General features: G+C 37.6%; 1 protein-coding gene and 1 long non-coding RNA gene across 3 annotated transcripts in view; one reads left to right on the top strand and one right to left on the bottom strand.

Moving 5' to 3' along the window:
• LOC126060649 (putative olfactory receptor 8G2) overlaps positions 1-17,169 on the top strand; it is a 306,855-nt gene that overhangs the window by 77,381 nt on the left and 212,305 nt on the right. The window lies entirely within an intron of this gene.
• Positions 1-17,169, bottom strand: part of LOC126060693 (uncharacterized) — a 110,849-nt gene that overhangs the window by 3,048 nt on the left and 90,632 nt on the right. For both annotated transcript variants that reach the window (XR_007513641.1, XR_007513640.1), the window contains exon 3: positions 7,402-7,490. This is a non-coding gene — a long non-coding RNA (uncharacterized LOC126060693). The remainder of the gene's footprint in view (positions 1-7,401; positions 7,491-17,169) is intronic.

The raw sequence follows: 17,169 nt of genomic DNA, 5'->3' as shown, positions 1-17,169 counted from the left end.
CCGCTGGGATTTGGGCACGCGCACAGGCGGGGCGTGACCGCGGGATCTAATTATAATCGCCTGAATAGACCCTGGGGGCGAGCCCACCCGTTCGTGCGGGAAACGCCCACCCAGTGCCCACGAGCGGTGCCGCGCACCGGAGGAAGTCCCCAGGAGGAAGGGACTGGTTTCCGAGCAAGGAAAGCAGTGTCCTAGCCAGGGACCCCTCCAGCCCGGATTTTGGCGAACGGGGGCGGAGCGTGAACGTGGTGTTCAGCTCTATATTCTGTGGTGCTACACTCCTAGCTCTCAGATCCCTCCCCCACCCTCCCCAGGTGACCCCATTAACATCCGAATACCCGGAGCCAGAGACAGAATTCAGATAGGGATGTGACTGCATTTTTTTTAGCTGACTACTTGGAAAATCTAGTTTCCCAGTGATGGCTCGGAGACAGCAGTCCATATCAAACCACATAAAGAAACAGACCATGACAGCTTCTCCAACCCCCCAAACAAAAGAATCAAAATCTTTCCCAAATGAAGATACAATTCTGGAATTATCAGATACAGAATATAAAAAACTAATTTACAGAATGCTTAAAGATATCACAAATGAAATTAGGATAAATGCAGAAAAAGCCAAGGAACACACTGATAAAACTGTTGAAGAACTCAAAAAGATTATTCAAGAACATAGTGGAAAAATTAACAAGTTGCAAGAATCCATAGAGAGACAGCATGTAGAAATCCAAAAGATTAACAATAAAATTACAGAATTTGACAACGCAATAGAAAGTCAGAGGAGCAGACTCGAGCAACTAGAATGTAGACTGGGACTTCTGGAGGACCAGGGAAACAACACCAACATAGCTGGAAAAAAATCAGATAAAAGAATTAAAAAAAATGAAGAAACCCTAAGAATCATGTGGGACTCTATCAAGAAGGATAACTTACGAGTAATTGGAGTCCCAGAACAGGGAGGGGGGACAGAAAACACAGAGAAAATAGTTGAAGAACTCCTGACACAAAACTTCCCTGACATCATGAAAGAAGAAAGGATATCTATCCAAGATGCTCATCGAACCCCATTTAAGATTGATCCAAAAAGAAAAACACCAAGACATATCATCATCAAACTTGCCAAAACCAAAGACAAACAGAAAATTTTAAAAGCAGCCAGGGAGAAAAGAAAGGTTTCCTTCAAGGGAGAATCAATAAGAATAAGTTCAGACTACTCAGCAGAAACCATGCAGGCAAGAAGGGAATGGGACGACGTATACAGAGCACTGAACGAGAAAAACTGCCAACCAAGGATCATATATCCAGCAAAACTCTCTCTGAAATATGAAGGAGAAATTAAGATATTTACAGATAAACACAAGTTTAGAGAATTTGCAAAAACTAAACCAAGACTGCAAGAAATGCTAAAGGAGATTGTTTGGCCTGATGACCATTAATATCAGGTTCCAGCACAATACAAGGTCACAAAACAGAAAGTCCTGATATCAACGCAACTAAAACAGGGAAAGCACAAAAACAAACAAATTAAGACTAATTCTAAAAAATAAATAAATAAACAAAATAATACACACAACAGGAAATCATGGAAATCAATAGATAAACGATCAAAATAATCAAAAAGAGGGACTAAATGTAGGAGGCATTGAACTGCCAGATGGAGAGTGATACAAGGCGAAATAGAAGGATACAAGTTAGGTTTTTACTTAGAAAAATAGGGGTAAATAAAAAGGTAACCACAAAAAGGAATATCAATTCCATAACTCAAGAAAAAAGCCAAGAAAAACGTAACGACTCAATAAACACAAAGTTAAACATTATGAAAATGAGGATCTCACAAGCTACTAAGAAAAACGTCTCAGCACAAAAAAGCATGTGCAAAAATGAAATGGCCAACAACACACATGAAAAGGCATCAAAATGACAGCACTAAAAACTTACTTATCTATAATTACGCTGAATGTAAATGGACTAAATGCACCAATAAAGAGACAGAGAGTCACGGACTGGATAAAAAAACACGATCCATCTATATGCTGCCTACAAGAGACACACCTTAGACTTAGAGACACAAACAAACTAAAACTCAAAGGATGGAAAAAAATATATCAAGCAAACAATAAGCAAAAAAGAAGAGGAGTAGCAATATTAATTTCTGACAAAATAGACTTTAGACTTAAATCCGCCACAAAGGATAAAGAAGGACACTATATAATGATAAAAGGGACAATTGATCAGGAAGACATAACCATATTAAATATTTACGCACCTAATGACAGGGCTGCAAGATACATAAATCAAATTTTAACAAAATTGAAAAGTGAGATAGACACCTCCACATATATAGTAGGAGACTTCAACACACCACTTTCGGAGAAGGACAGGACATCCAGTAAGAAGCTCAATAGAGACACGGAAGACCTACTTACAACAATCAACCAACTTGACCTCATTGACTTATACAGAACTCTCCACCCAACTGCTGCAAAATATACTTTTTTTTCTAGCGCACATGGAACATTCTCTAGAATAGACCACATATTAGGGCATAAAACAAATCTTTGCAGAATCCAAAACATCGAAATATTACAAAGCATCTTCTCAGACCACAAGGCAATGAAGCTAGAAATCAATAACAGAAAAACTAGGGAAAAGAAATCAAATACTTGGAAAATGAACAATACCCTCCTGAAAAAAGACTGGGTTATAGAAGACATCAAGGAGGGAATAAGGAAATTCTTAGAAAGCAACGAGAATGAAAATACTTCCTATCAAAACCTCTGGGACACAGCAAAAGCAGTGCTCAGAGGCCAATTTATATCGATAAATGCACACATACAAAAAGAAGAAAGAGCCAAAATCAGAGAACTGTCCCGACAACTTGAGCAAATAGAAAGTGAGCAACAAAAGAATCCATCAGGCACCCGAAGAAAACAAATAATAAAAATTAGAGCTGAACTAAATGAATTAGAGAACAGAAAAACAATTGAAAGAATTAACAAAGCCAAAAGCTGGTTCTTTGAAAAAATTAACAAAATTGATAAACCATTGGCTAGACTGACTAAAGAAAAACAGGAAAGGAAACAAATAACCCGAATAAGAAACGAGAAGGACCACATCACAACAGAACCAAATGAAATCAAAAGAATCATATCAGATTACTACATAAAATTGTACTCTAACAAATTTGAAAACCTAGAAGAAATGGATAAATTCTTGGAACAACACTACTTACCTAAACTAACACATTCAGAAGTAGAACAACTAAATAGACCCATAACAAAAAAAGAGATTGAAACGGTAATCAAAAAACTTCCAACAAAAAAAAGTCCTGGCCCAGATGGCTTCACTGCAGAGTTCTACCAAACCTTCAGAGAAGACTTAACACCATTACTATTGAAGGTATTTCAAAGTATAGAAAAAGACGGAATACTACCCAACTCATTCTATGAAGCTACCATCTCCCTGATACCAAAACCAGGTAAAGACATTACAAAAAAAGAAAATTTTAGACCTATATCCCTCATGAACATAGATGCAAAAATCCTTAATAAAATTCTAGCCAATAGAATCCAACAACACATCAAAAAAATAATTCACCCTGATCAAGTGGGATTTATACCAGGTATGCAAGGCTGGTTTAATATCAGAAAAACCATTAATGTAATCCATCACATAAATAAAACAAAAGACAAAAACCACATGATCTTATCAATTGATGCAGAAAAGGCATTTGACAAAGTCCAACACCCATTTATGATAAAAACTCTCACCAAAATAGGAATTGAAGGAAAATTCCTCAACATAATAAAGGGCATATATGCAAAGCCAACGGCCAATATCACTCTAAATGGAGAGAACCTGAAAGCATTTCCCTTGAGAACGGGAACCAGACAAGGATGCCCTTTATCACCGCTCTTATTCAACATCGTACTTGAAGTCCTAGCCAGGGCAATTAGGCTAGACAAAGAAATAAAGGGTATCCAGATTGGTAAGGAGGAAGTAAAGCTATCACTATTTGCAGATGACATGATCGTATACATGGAAAACCCGAAGAAATCCTCCAGAAAACTACTGAAACTAATAGAAGAGTTTGGAAGAGTCTCAGGATATAAAATAAACATACAAAAATCACTTGGATTCCTCTACATCAACAAAAAGAACACCGAAGAGGAAATAACCAAATCAATACCATTCACAGTAGCCCCCAAGAAGATAAAATACTTAGGAATAAATCTTACCAAGGATGTAAAAGACCTATACAAAGAAAACTATAAAACTCTGCTACAAGAAATTCAAAAGGACACACTTAAATGGAAAAACATACCCTGCTCATGGATAGGAAGACTCAACATAGTAAAAATGTCTATTCTACCAAAAGCCATTTATACATACAACGCACTTCCAATCCAAATACCAATGTCATACTTTAAGGGAATAGAGAAACAAATCACTAATTTCATATGGAAAGGAAAGAACCCCCGGATAAGCAAAACATTACTGAAAAAGAAGAAGAAAGTGGGAGGCCTTACCCTACCTGATTTCAGAACCTATTATATAGCTACAGTAGTCAAAACAGCCTGGTACTGGTACAACAACAGGCACATAGACCAATGGAACAGAATTGAGAATCCAGATATAAATCCATCCACGTATGAGCAGCTGATATTTGACAAAGGACCAGTGTCAGTCAATTGGGGAAATAATAGTCTTTTTAACAAATGGTGCTGGCATACCTGGATATCCATTTGCAAAAGAATGAAACAGGACCCATACCTCACACCATGCACAAAAACTAACTCCAAGTGGATCAAAGACCTAAACATAAAGACTAAAACGATAAAAATCTTGGAAGAAAAAATAGGATCTACCCTAGGAGCCCTAATACAGGGCATAAACAGAATACAAAACATTACCAAAAATGATGAAGAGAAACCCGATAACTGGGAGCTCCTAAAAATCAAACACCTATGCTCATCTAAAGACTTCACCAAAAGAGTAAAAAGACCACCTACAGACTGGGAAAGAATATTCAGCTATGACATCTCAGACCAGCGCCTGATCTCTAAAATCTACATGATTCTGTCAAAACTCACCCACAAAAAGACAAACAACCCAATCAAGAAGTGGGCAAAGGATATGAACACACATTTCACTAAGGAAGATATTCAGGCAGCCAACAGATACATGAGAAAATGCTCTCGATCATTAGTCATTAGAGAAATGCAAATTAAAACTACGATGAGATTCCATCTGACACCAACTAGACTGGCATTAATTCAAAAATCACAAAATAATAAATGTTGGAGAGGCTGCGGAGAGACTGGAACTCTCATACACTGCTGGTGGGATTGTAAAATGGTACAACCACTTTGGAAATCCATCTGGCATTATCTTAAACAGTTAGAAATAGAACTACCATACAACCCAGAAATCCCACTCCTCGGAATATACCCTAAAAATACAAGAGCCTTCACACAAACAGATACATGCACACCCATGTTTATTGCAGCTCTGTTTACAATAGCAAAAAGCTGGAAGCAACCAAGATGTCCATCAACGGACGAATGGGTAAATAAATTGTGGTATATTCACACAATGGAATACTACGCATCGATAAAGAACAGTGACGAATCTCTGAAACATTTCATAACATGGAGGAATCTGGAAGGCATTATGCTGAGCGAAATGAGTCAGTTGCAAAAGGACAAATATTGTATAAGACCACTATTATAAGATCTTGAGAAATAGAAAAAACGGAAAAGAACACATACATTTGTGGTTACAAAGGGGGGAGGGAGGGAGGGAGGGAGGGAGGGAGAGGGCTTTTTATTGATCAATCTGTAGATGGGAACTGCTTTGGGTGAAGGGAAAGACAACTCTCAAAACAAGGAAGGTCAGCCTAATTGGACAGGATTAAAAGTAAAGAGGTTTCCGAGATAAAATGAAAGCTTCAAAGGATAGCGAAGCAGGGGCTGGGGTCTGGGGAACTTGGTTTGAGAGGACTTCTAAATCAATGGGCAAAACAATTCTATTATGAAAACACTCTGCATCCCTCTTTGAACTGTGGCACCTGGGGTCCTAAATGCCAACAAGCAGCCATCTAAAATACATTAATTGGTCTCAACCCACCGGGAGCAAAGACAAAGGAAGAACACCAAGGTCACACGACAACTAAGAACCCAAGAGACAGAAAGGGCCACTTGAACCAGAGACCTACAATATCCTGAGACCAGAAGAACAAGTTGGTGCCCGGCCACAATCGATGTCTGCCCTGTCAGGGAACACAACAGACAACTCCTGAGGGAGCGGAAGACCAATGGGATGCAGACCCCAAATTCTCATTAAAAGACCACACCTAATGGTATGATTGCGACGAGAGGAATCCCAGAGACAATGCTCCCCAGAACTTCTGATGGCACAGGACAGGAACCATCCCCGAAGACAAATCATCAGGCATGAAAAGGACTGGTCAGTGGGGGGGAGAGAGATACTGATGAAGAGTGAGCTAATTAAATCAGGTGGACACGGGAGAGTGTGTTGGCAACTCTTGACTGGAGGGGGGATGGGAAGATAGAGAGAGAGGGAAGAAGGTAAAATTGGCACGAAACGAGAGACTGTAAGGGCTGACTCAATAGGGGGAGAGCAAGTGGGAGAAGGGAGTAAGATGTATGTAAACCTACATGTGACAGACTGATTGGAATGGTAAATGTTCACTTGAAGCTTAATAAAAATTTAAAAAAAAAAAAAAATATTTCCCAAAACAAAAAACAAAAAAAAAAAAAAAAAATCAACCGTTGAAAATCCTGTGGATCACGGTTCTACTCTGATACACATAGGGTCGAAATTAGTCAAAATCAACTTGATGGTAACCTGTCTGTTTCCTGGTAGGATTTGTTCTGCAGAAGAGTTGAGAGAATTGCAAATAAGGCATGGAAAGTGCTTTGTTGTTGTCACTGCTGTTAGGTGCCAATGAGTAAATTTTCAACTTGTATCAATCCCATGTGACAAAGTAGAACGATCCATATGGTTTTCTAGGCTGTAATCTTTACAGAATCAGACTTCCAGGTCTTTCGCCAGCAGAGTCACTTGGTGGGTTTGAGCTGACAACCTTCTGGTTAGCAGCCCAGTGCTAAGCGATTGTACCACCAGGGATCAGAACACTCAATATTCTAAGTTATCAGAATAGTTCTTTGAATGTTCAGAGGCCGGTCAGTACTATGACCCACTCTTGGAGCACAGAAATAAAAGAAGATATAATTCCATTTGATGTTTATTTGCATGATCCATAATACTTGAACCCCAGGGTCCTTAACTTCCAACATAAAGCAGGGACAGAAGAGAGAATCGGAGATACCTGAATAAGACTTGTATCTTTTTCATACTGCTTAAACAAACACCTACCTCAAGTTTCTTCTCTTCCTCCAGAAACTGCCCAGAGGTAAATGGCAGCAGGAAATCACTCCACAGCGACTGAGTTCCTCCTCGCTGGGCTAACAGAAAAGCAAGAACTCCAGTTGCCTCTCTTTCTTTTCTTCCTAGGAGTCTATGTGGTCACAGCACTGGTGAATCTGGGCATGATCACACTGATTGGGCTCAGTTCTCACCTGCACACCCCCATGTACTATTTCCTCAGCAGTTTGTCCTTCACTGATCTCTGCTGTTCCACTGTCATTACCCCCAAAATGCTGGTGCACTTTGTGACAGAGAAGAACATCATATCCTACCTTGAATGCATGACTCAGCTCTACCTATTTGCATTTTTTATTATATCAGAAGGCTCTATGCTGGCTGTGATGGCATATGATCGCTATGTTGCCATCTGTAATCTATTGCTTTACAATGTCACTATGTCTTATCAGGTCTGCTCCTGGCTGGTAGTTGAGGTATATATGATGGGCTTGATTGGTGCCACAGCTCATACAGTTTGCAGGCTTAAAGTGGTTTTCTGCAAGGCTAAAATAATCAACCATTACTTCTGTGATCTTTTTCCACTACTGGAGCTGTCCTGCTCCAGCACTTATATCAATGAAGTGGTAATTTTGTGCTTCAGTACATTTAATATTCTTGCATCAATCTTGACCATCCTTGCCTCCTATGTCTCCATCATTGCCAGCATTCTGCTCATCCGCTCCACTGTGGGCAGGTCCAAAGCCTTCAGCACATGCAGCTCCCACATCTCAGCTGTTACAATCGTCTGTGGTTCTGCAGCATTCATGTACCTGCAGCCATCAAGTGTTAGCTCCCTGGACCAAGGCAAAGTTTTATACCATTATTTTTATTTTATATTTTATTATTATATTTTATACCATTGTTGTGCCAATGCTGAATTTGCTGATCTACAGCCTGAGGAATTAAGATGTCAAAGTTGTTCTAAATAAAATCATTGAGAAAAAACTATTTTGCAATGGCAAACACCTCTAATTCTTGGAGAAGATTTAGTAAGTAAGAATTGTAGAGATAGCAACAGAAATAGTGAGATTATTGCATTACTTATTTGTAAGAAATATCTAAAGGATAAGACTAGATTCATAGGGTCACATGGAGGACAGTGTTAATTCTAGGAAGTCCCAGACGTCACCCATAGTAACCCATATTACCTCTAATCATTTTTGTAAAAAATCTACAAAGGACTTCAGGTGGGGATATTATAATTTATATACATGCGATTTAGCACTTTGTTTAAAAAAGATTTATTTATCTCAATTCATAGAATGATCTGTTTGGGTTGTATCTTTTGATCTTCTTAACAATTTGTGTATTTGACCTTCATTACTAATAAATGTGCAAACACACTCTTCTGGAAAAAAGTGATCTGAAAATAATTTTTAATCATTTGAAATCTACAAAAATCAATCCCTACTAGCTACTATGTACAGAGAACTGTATTAAGGAATATGGGGCAGATGGTGAATTATAAGACATAATTACTCCCCATAAGATTATAACAATATGGTGGAAGAGACTGGTAGAATAATTTTTAAATACATCATATATATTTGTACTTATTTCTTTATGCAACTTTTTTTACTGTGCTTTAAGTGAAAGTGTACATTTCAAGTCAGTTTTTCATACAAAAATTTATACACACATTGTTATGTGTCCTTAGTTGCTCGCCCCATAATGTGACAGCACACTCCTCCTCTCCACCTCATATTTCCCATGTCCATTCAACCATCTCCTGTCCCCTTCTGCCTTCTCATCTCATCTCTGGAGAGGAGCTGCCCACATAGTCTCATGTGTCTACTTGAGCTAAGAAGCACACTCCTAGTGAGTATCACTTTATGGCTTATAGTACAGTTCAATCTTTGTCTGAAGACTTGCCTTCGGGAATGGTTTTAGTTTGGGCTAACAGAGACCTGGGGGCCCTGTCCTCTGGGGTTCTTACATCTCAGTAAGACCATTAACCATGATATTTTTACTGGCACTTGAGATCTGCATCCTACTTTTCTCCTGCTCCATCGGGGATTCCCTGTTGTGTTCCCTGTCAGGGTAGTCAGAGGTAGCCAGGCACCATCTAGTTCTTCTGATCGCAGGCTGATGGAGTCTCTGGTTTATGTGGCCCTTTCTGTCTCTTGGGCTAACATTTTCCTTGTCTTTGGTGCTCTTCATTCTCCTTTGCTCCAGGTGGGTTGAAACCAATTGATGTGTCTTAGATGGTCAGTTGATAGCTTTTAAGACCCCAAACGCCACTCACCAAAGTGGGATGCAGAACGTTTTCTGAATATACTTTGTTACGCCAATTGACATAGATGTCTCCTGAAACCATGATCCCCAGACCCCCACCCCAGTTACTCTGTCCCTTGAAGTGTTTGGTCGTATTCAGGAAACTTCTTAGCTTTTGGCTTAGTCCAGTTGTGCTGACTTCCCCTGTATTGTGTTTTGTCCTTCCCATCACCTAAAATAATTCTTGCCTACTATCTAATTAGTGAATACCCCCTCGCTCCCTTCTACCTTTGTAACCACCATAGAATGTTTTCTTCTGTGTTTAAACCTTTTCTTGAGTTCTTATAATAGTGTTCTCATAAAATATTTTTCCTTTTCAACTAATTTCACTCAGCATAATGTCTTCTAGATTCATCCATGTTATGAGATATTTCAAGGATTCATTGTTCTTTATCATTGTGTAGTATTCCATTGTGTGTGAATATGCCATAATTTGTGTATCCATTCATCCTTTGATGGGCTCCTTGGTTGCTTCCATCTTTTTGCTATTGTAAACAGTGCTGCAATGAACAGGGGTGTGCACATATGTTCATGTAAAGGCTCTTATTTCTCTAGAATATATTCCAAGGAGTGCAGTTGCTGGATCATATGGTAGTTCTATTTCTAGTCTTTTAAGGAAGCACCAAATTGATTTCCAAAGTGGTTGTACCATTTTACATCCCCACCAGCAGTGTATAAGTGTTCCAGTCTCTCCACAACCTCTCCAACGTTTATTATTTTGCATTAATGCTAGCCTTGTTGGGGTGAGATGGTACCTCACTGTAGTTTTGATTCACATTTCTCTGATGGCTAATGATCAAGAACATTTCCTCATGTATCTGTTAGTTGCCTGAATGCCTTCTTTGGTGAAGTGCCTGTTCATATCCTTTGTCCATGTTTCAGTTGGGTTATGCAACATTCTATTTTTCGCAGTTTTAGTATTGCGCTGTCACCTCCATTTCCCTGTGAATCCTATATTCATTTTCAACTATTTCTATAGATTTTTCTTTGCACCCATATTAGAGAATCACAGATGTAGAAGTGACATTCTTTGACTATGCAAACTCAGATGGATTACTTATTCACATGCAAAAGTTAAAATTGGAAAAATTTGTTTTCTGACTAATTACTTGTGCCCTTCGTCCCCAGAAACTAAATGTTTATTCAGGAAAACAAATTTGGGAGAATTGTTTTGTGGACACTCAATAATTGTTGAGGCTTCAAGTACAAATTTGGTAATCTCACTCCTTACTTGTCAAAGAAGGAGTGTAAAATAGAAAATGTGACTCAGAGAATATATTGCAAAGACTTCTAATCAATAAATTGACTCCTCTTCCCCTTTCCCAAATAAGATCCCATTGGTCTTTTTTAGAATAGCAATCAGAAAACTCTTTTTCATCCTCTTGAGAGGCAATAAACTAAAAACAAACAAAAAATAAACCCATTACCATGGTGTCATTCCTATTAATAACTCTCAGTAGCTTTTGTTGCCTCAGTTACCACCAGCTCCTCTGGCCAGTTGCTGAGCTCCCACATCTTCTCTTGCTGGTGGTAGAGCATCTGGATACATTTCCCCATATCTCCCTAGAAAGTTTCTTCAGACTCTTAAAGACCAGATATTTCACTTTATTTTTAGAGCCACTTCTAGATAAGAGCTATTGGTGTGTTTTTTCTAATGCTTCTAAGATTCAAAGCTTCTGAAACAATTGTATTAAGGAGAAACAAGCATGGTCATCTCCAAATAACATGATCCTCTTGACTGCTCATCTCTATAATGCTGTGCCCAGATGCAGAGCACAGGGCTACTGGGTCTTTTTAGACCAAGCGTGAACATTTACACCTGGTTAAAGTGTATTTTTAAAATCATCTGACTGGACTGGCATGCCTAAAACTGTGCTTGCTTTACAACTTGCCATCAAATAGGAAACATTAATACACTGATGTGGTATATCACCCCTTACGTCACCACATAAAATCACAACTTGTAATGAGAGAGGTGAGGGTATTTCCCTCTTTGGAAACTAAAAAGAAACTTCTTTCTTGGCCTTCTACGTACTTACTAATCAGTCTTTATCTACATATCTCATGTCTTAATCCTGCAAAAAGAAATATGTATATCTCTATATGTATGTGATTCCATATATTTGTATATATTTATGTGTAACATATATGTATATGTATGTGAATTATATTCATATACGTATACTGCTTGGATATGTTTCACAAGGGCTATGTTATATGTAATTTTTATTGTATTAATGTAGGCACTGAACAAACAACAACCACTGGGAAATTTTTTTTTGCCCTGATGAGTGATAGGTTGAAATGACTGTGCATAAGAATTGTTCGTATTTAAGGGGATTTATTTATATATTAAAAGTTCTTAAAGGTGTTAATGAGATAAAAGTGTCTGAGCCATCTCTAGTTATTCTGAGGACTCGTAGACAATATGTTATTAAAATATTAGGATAGATATTAGACAGATGCCAAAATGGAAATAAAGCTCTACCACAACACAGAGGGAGAGATAGAGAAAAACAAAATTTACAAATTAGAAAGGAAAAAATGCATGGGCTTGTCAAGTACCCTTACTAAACCAAAACCAAACCTGTTGCCACCTAGTCAATTTTGATTCATAGCGACCCTATAGGACAGAGTAGAACTGCCCAATAGGGTTTTCAAGAAGCAGCTTGCTAGTGGATTTGAAGTGCCAACCTTTTGGTTAGCAGCCAGGCTCTTAACCACTGCACAACCACAGCTCCCAGTACCATTACAGAAGGGTACATGTAATCGAAAGTTTTAATAATAAGAAAGAACATGATATATTAAATAAATTCAAACACTAAGCCCTATGATGGACTTGGATAATGTTCTCATACTGAGTTTGTCTCTCATTCCTTCTGACACAAGTATATTTTAATGTGTAAAAGAAAACAATTCCTCATTAATAATTAGCATTTTCATGGACCACCAGTGTGTTACAGGGACAGAGCTGATGTTCACCTTCTGTATCAGTTAGGATTGGAACCCTTGTGGCACAGTGGTTAAGAATCAGATGCAAGGGAGCCTGAGAAATGCCATGATTATTCTATATGGCCATGTGCCAAACTAAGATCCAGGGCATTGATTATTGAGGAAGAAAGAATGAATATAAATGATATTTAGCAGTTGCAAGCCACACCTTACAAAATTTGTGTTTAGTCACAGAAAACTCTGGTGATCTCTCAAGAGTTTAACATTTGGATTAGGCATTGTGTCTAAGAAGAATAATAGTGTGATTAAAATAAAATGCATAATGCATAAATAAAATGTATTAATATTTTAATAGCTATTAAGATCTGCCAGAAAGGTATAAAATATGCTGGATGGGGTAGCTAATAGAAATCTCAACAAAGCTTATTTCTTAGGCCTTGCCTTCATTCATGCTGCTTCTCGGTCCTGAAATGGCCTCTTGATTCCATCTTGCCTTTCCAAATTGTACACACCTTTCAATGAAAATGTCGTGTCTATTTCTCCACGCATTTTTGACCACTCCAGGGTATCATTAGGTGCTTTTTTAGGTCATCACACAATCTATGGTAATAATGTCCTTTCTGGTACTGTTTACTATTAATGAATGCTTGTAGATATCTCTATGAAGATTATCAAATTCATGAGAACAGAAAACTATGTTTTACATTATTTCAGATTTCTTGGTCTATAGTTATATAATGGTTGTTGTGTGTGCCATATAGTAGATTCTGACTTATAGTGATCCTACAGGACAGAGTAGAACTCTAGCCCCATGGAGTTTCCTAGGCTGTAAGCTTTATGGAAGCAGATTGATAGGCCTTTTCTCCCTTGTAGTGGCTGGTGGATTTGAACTGCTGACCTTTCAGTTAGCAGCCTAGCACTTTACCCAATTTGCTACTACGTTTCCTTATATAATTATTGATCAGCAAAATTCTCCACAGGGATTATGGATCATTCTGTTTCTAAGTTGGTGCCCTTCTCACTCCAAATTGCAAAAAAAAAAAAAAAAGACTTAAAAATAAGCAGATTAAAGCCCCCAATCTATGAATTATTAAAACATTTAAGGCAGGGCCAAGAGGGTGGAATCCCCTGGTTAGAGAAATAACAACATCAAGAAACAATTCAAGACTAGGACACAGGACAGATCACCCAGTTATCAGCCAAGATAGGGAATTCAGAAAATCAAATCAAAGCTAAAAGAGTGTAAAGAGGCAACCAGAGACATCGGTATGTAATCAATGACAATGTCAAAAAAAAAGAGGGGCAATAAACAGTGTAGTCACAGAACTTCTATGTGGAGAGGAAGTTAAGGTGATATTAAGAAATAAAAGACTGATTTAAACTTAAAAAAGGATAAACTTCAAGGTAACCACAGAGGAAGCTAACAAACCTAACCATCAAAATAAAAAAGAAGAAAAACATAAAGACTCGGCAAACACAAAATTAACAATAATGAAAAAGATGAAAAGAAAATACATAAACAAAAAGAATTCAGCACAGAAAATTAAGCAGGACAAAAAAACTGTCAACACCAAAGAAAAAACCATCAACATGACAGCAGTAAACTCATACCTATCGATGATTATACTAAACACAAATACCTCAGATGCACCAGTAAGGAGACAGAGAGTGGCAGAATGTATGTATATGTTAAAAACAAAACACTGTCTGTATGCTGACTACAAGAGACACAGTTTACACACAAACTAAAACTGAAAGGATGGAAAAAATATATAGGAAGCAAACAACAACCAAAAAAGAGCATCAATGGCAATATTAATCTCTGATAAAATGGACTTAAAGCAAAATCTTTCATAAAGGTAAAGAAGGACACTATATAATCATTAAAGGGTTAGTACACCAGGTGGACGTAACCATAATAAATATACATGCACCCAATGACAGTGCTCCAAAATACATAAACTCTAACAGCACTTACAAAAGGAATAAACAGTTCCGTAACAGCAGTAGGAGACATCCGATGTGCCCTTTTCAGTGAAAGACCGAACATCTAGAAATAAATTCAATAAAAATATGGAAAATCTAAATGCTGTAATCAACCAAATTGACCCATAGACATATACAGAACTGTCTACTCAACAGCAGCAAATTATACATTTTTTTCAACTCACATGGAACATTCTCCAGGATAGATCCCATTTTAGAGGAAATGGACAAATTTCTGGAATCACACTATCAACCTAAACTAACACAAACTGAGGCAGGAAAACTAAACAAACCTATAAGAAAGGAAGGGATTAAAGAAAAAAAAAATTACCAAAACAACAAAAAAAATCTTGACCCAGACAGCTTCACTGGAGAATTCTACCAAAGTTTCAGAGAAGAGCAAACACCAAGACTACTATGTCAGAGGACAGAAAAGGAAGGAAGACTCCCGAACTCATTTTCTGAAGCCAGTATAACCCTGATACCAAAGCCAGGAAAGACACTTCAAAAAAATTAAAAAAAGAGAGAGAAAGAAAGAAAATTACAGGTCAATATACCTCGCGTATATAAATGCAAAAACTCTCAACAAAATTCTAGAAAATAGAATTCAACAGCATATCAAAAAAAAAATCACAGATCATGACCAAATGGAATTAATACCAGGTATGCAGGGACTGTTCAACATTAGAAAATCAATCAACATAATCACCCACATAAATAAGACAAAAGAGCCACACGAACTTATTAATTGATACAGAAAACGCCTGTGACAAAGACCAACACCGACTCCTGATAAAAACTCTCAGCAAAATAGGAACAGAGGGAAATTCCTCAACAAAATAAAGGACATTTGTATAAAGCCAAAGCCAATATCACTGTAAACAGAGAGAGACTGAAGACAGTCCCCTTGAGAATGGGAACCAGACAAGGATGGCCCTTATCACTACTCTTATTCAATATTGTGCTGGAGGTCCTAGCTAGAGCAATAAAGCAAGCAAAGGAAATAAAGGACATCCAAATTGGCAATGAAGAGGTAAAAATATTCCCATTGGAAGATGATAGGATCTTATACACAGAAAACCCCAAAGAATCTACAAGAAAGCTACTGCAACAAATAGAAGATTTGAGCAAAGAAGCAGGATACAAGATTAACAGAGAAAAATCAGTAAGATTCTTCTACATTAACAAAGAGAACTTCGAAAAGGAAATCTCCAAATCAATACAGTTACAAAAGCCCCCAAGAAAATAAAGTACTTAGGGATGATTCTAACCAGGGACATAAAAATCCTATATAAAGAAAAGTACAAAACACTACTGAAAGAAATCAAAAGAGACCTACATAAGTGGAAAACCATATCATGTTCATGGATAGGAAGACCTAACATTGTGAAAATGACAGTTCTGCTCAAAGCTATCTACAGATACAATGCAATACCGTTCCAAATTCCAATAGTACTTTTTAAGAAAATGGAGAAACAAATCACAAACTTTATATGGAAAGGGAAGAGGTCTCAGATAAGTAAACCATTATTGAAGAAGAACAAAGTGGGAGAGCTCACACTACCTGATTTTACAACCTGTCATACAATGATGGTAGTCAAAACAGCTCGATACTGTTACAATAACAAACACATAGACCAGTGGAACAGAATTGAGAACCCAGACATAAATCCATCTATCTGTGAGCAGCTGATGTTTGACATAGGGCTGATGTCTGTTACATGGGGAAAAGACAGTCTCTTTAACAAATGGTTCTGGCATAACTGGATATACATCTACAAAAAAATGAAACAGGACCCATACTTCACACTGTACACAAAAACTAACTCAAAATGGATCAAGGATCTAAATATAAAATCTAAAACAATAAAGATCATGGGAGAAAAAATGAGGACAAAGCTAGGGGCTCCAATACAAGGTATAAACAGTACACGAACCATAACTAAAAATGTACAAACACCAAAAGAGAAACTAGATAACTCAGAGCTCCTAAAAATCAAACACTTACGCTCATCGAAAGTAGTCACCAAAAGAGTAAAATGAAAACCTACACTGGGAATAATTTTTTGTCTATGATATATCTGACAAGGGTCAAATCTCTAAAATCTACATGAAACTGCAACACCTCAACAACAAAAAGACAATCTGACTAAAAATTGGGCAAAACATATGAACAGGCACTTCACCAAGGAAGACATTCTGGTGGAAAACAGATACACAAGGAGTTGCTTGCAATTGTTAGCAATTATAAAAATACAAATCAAAACTATATTGAAATACCAACTCACCCCAACAATATTGACACTAATCCAAAAAACATAAAATAACAAATGTGGGAAATGTGGGCAGATTTGAAGTCTTATGCACTGCTGGTGCGTACATTAAACGCTATATCCACTTTGGAAAACGATATGGCATTTCCTTAAAAAGCTAAAAGCAGAAATACCAAACAATCCAGCTATCCCATTCCCAGGAATACATCCCAGAGAAATAAGAGCCATAACACAA

This window comes from Elephas maximus, chromosome 17, assembly GCF_024166365.1.
Source record: "Elephas maximus indicus isolate mEleMax1 chromosome 17, mEleMax1 primary haplotype, whole genome shotgun sequence".
NCBI lineage: Eukaryota > Metazoa > Chordata > Mammalia > Proboscidea > Elephantidae > Elephas > Elephas maximus.
Note: the sequence above shows the minus strand (reverse complement) of the source record. Positions and strands in the feature narration are given on the sequence as shown.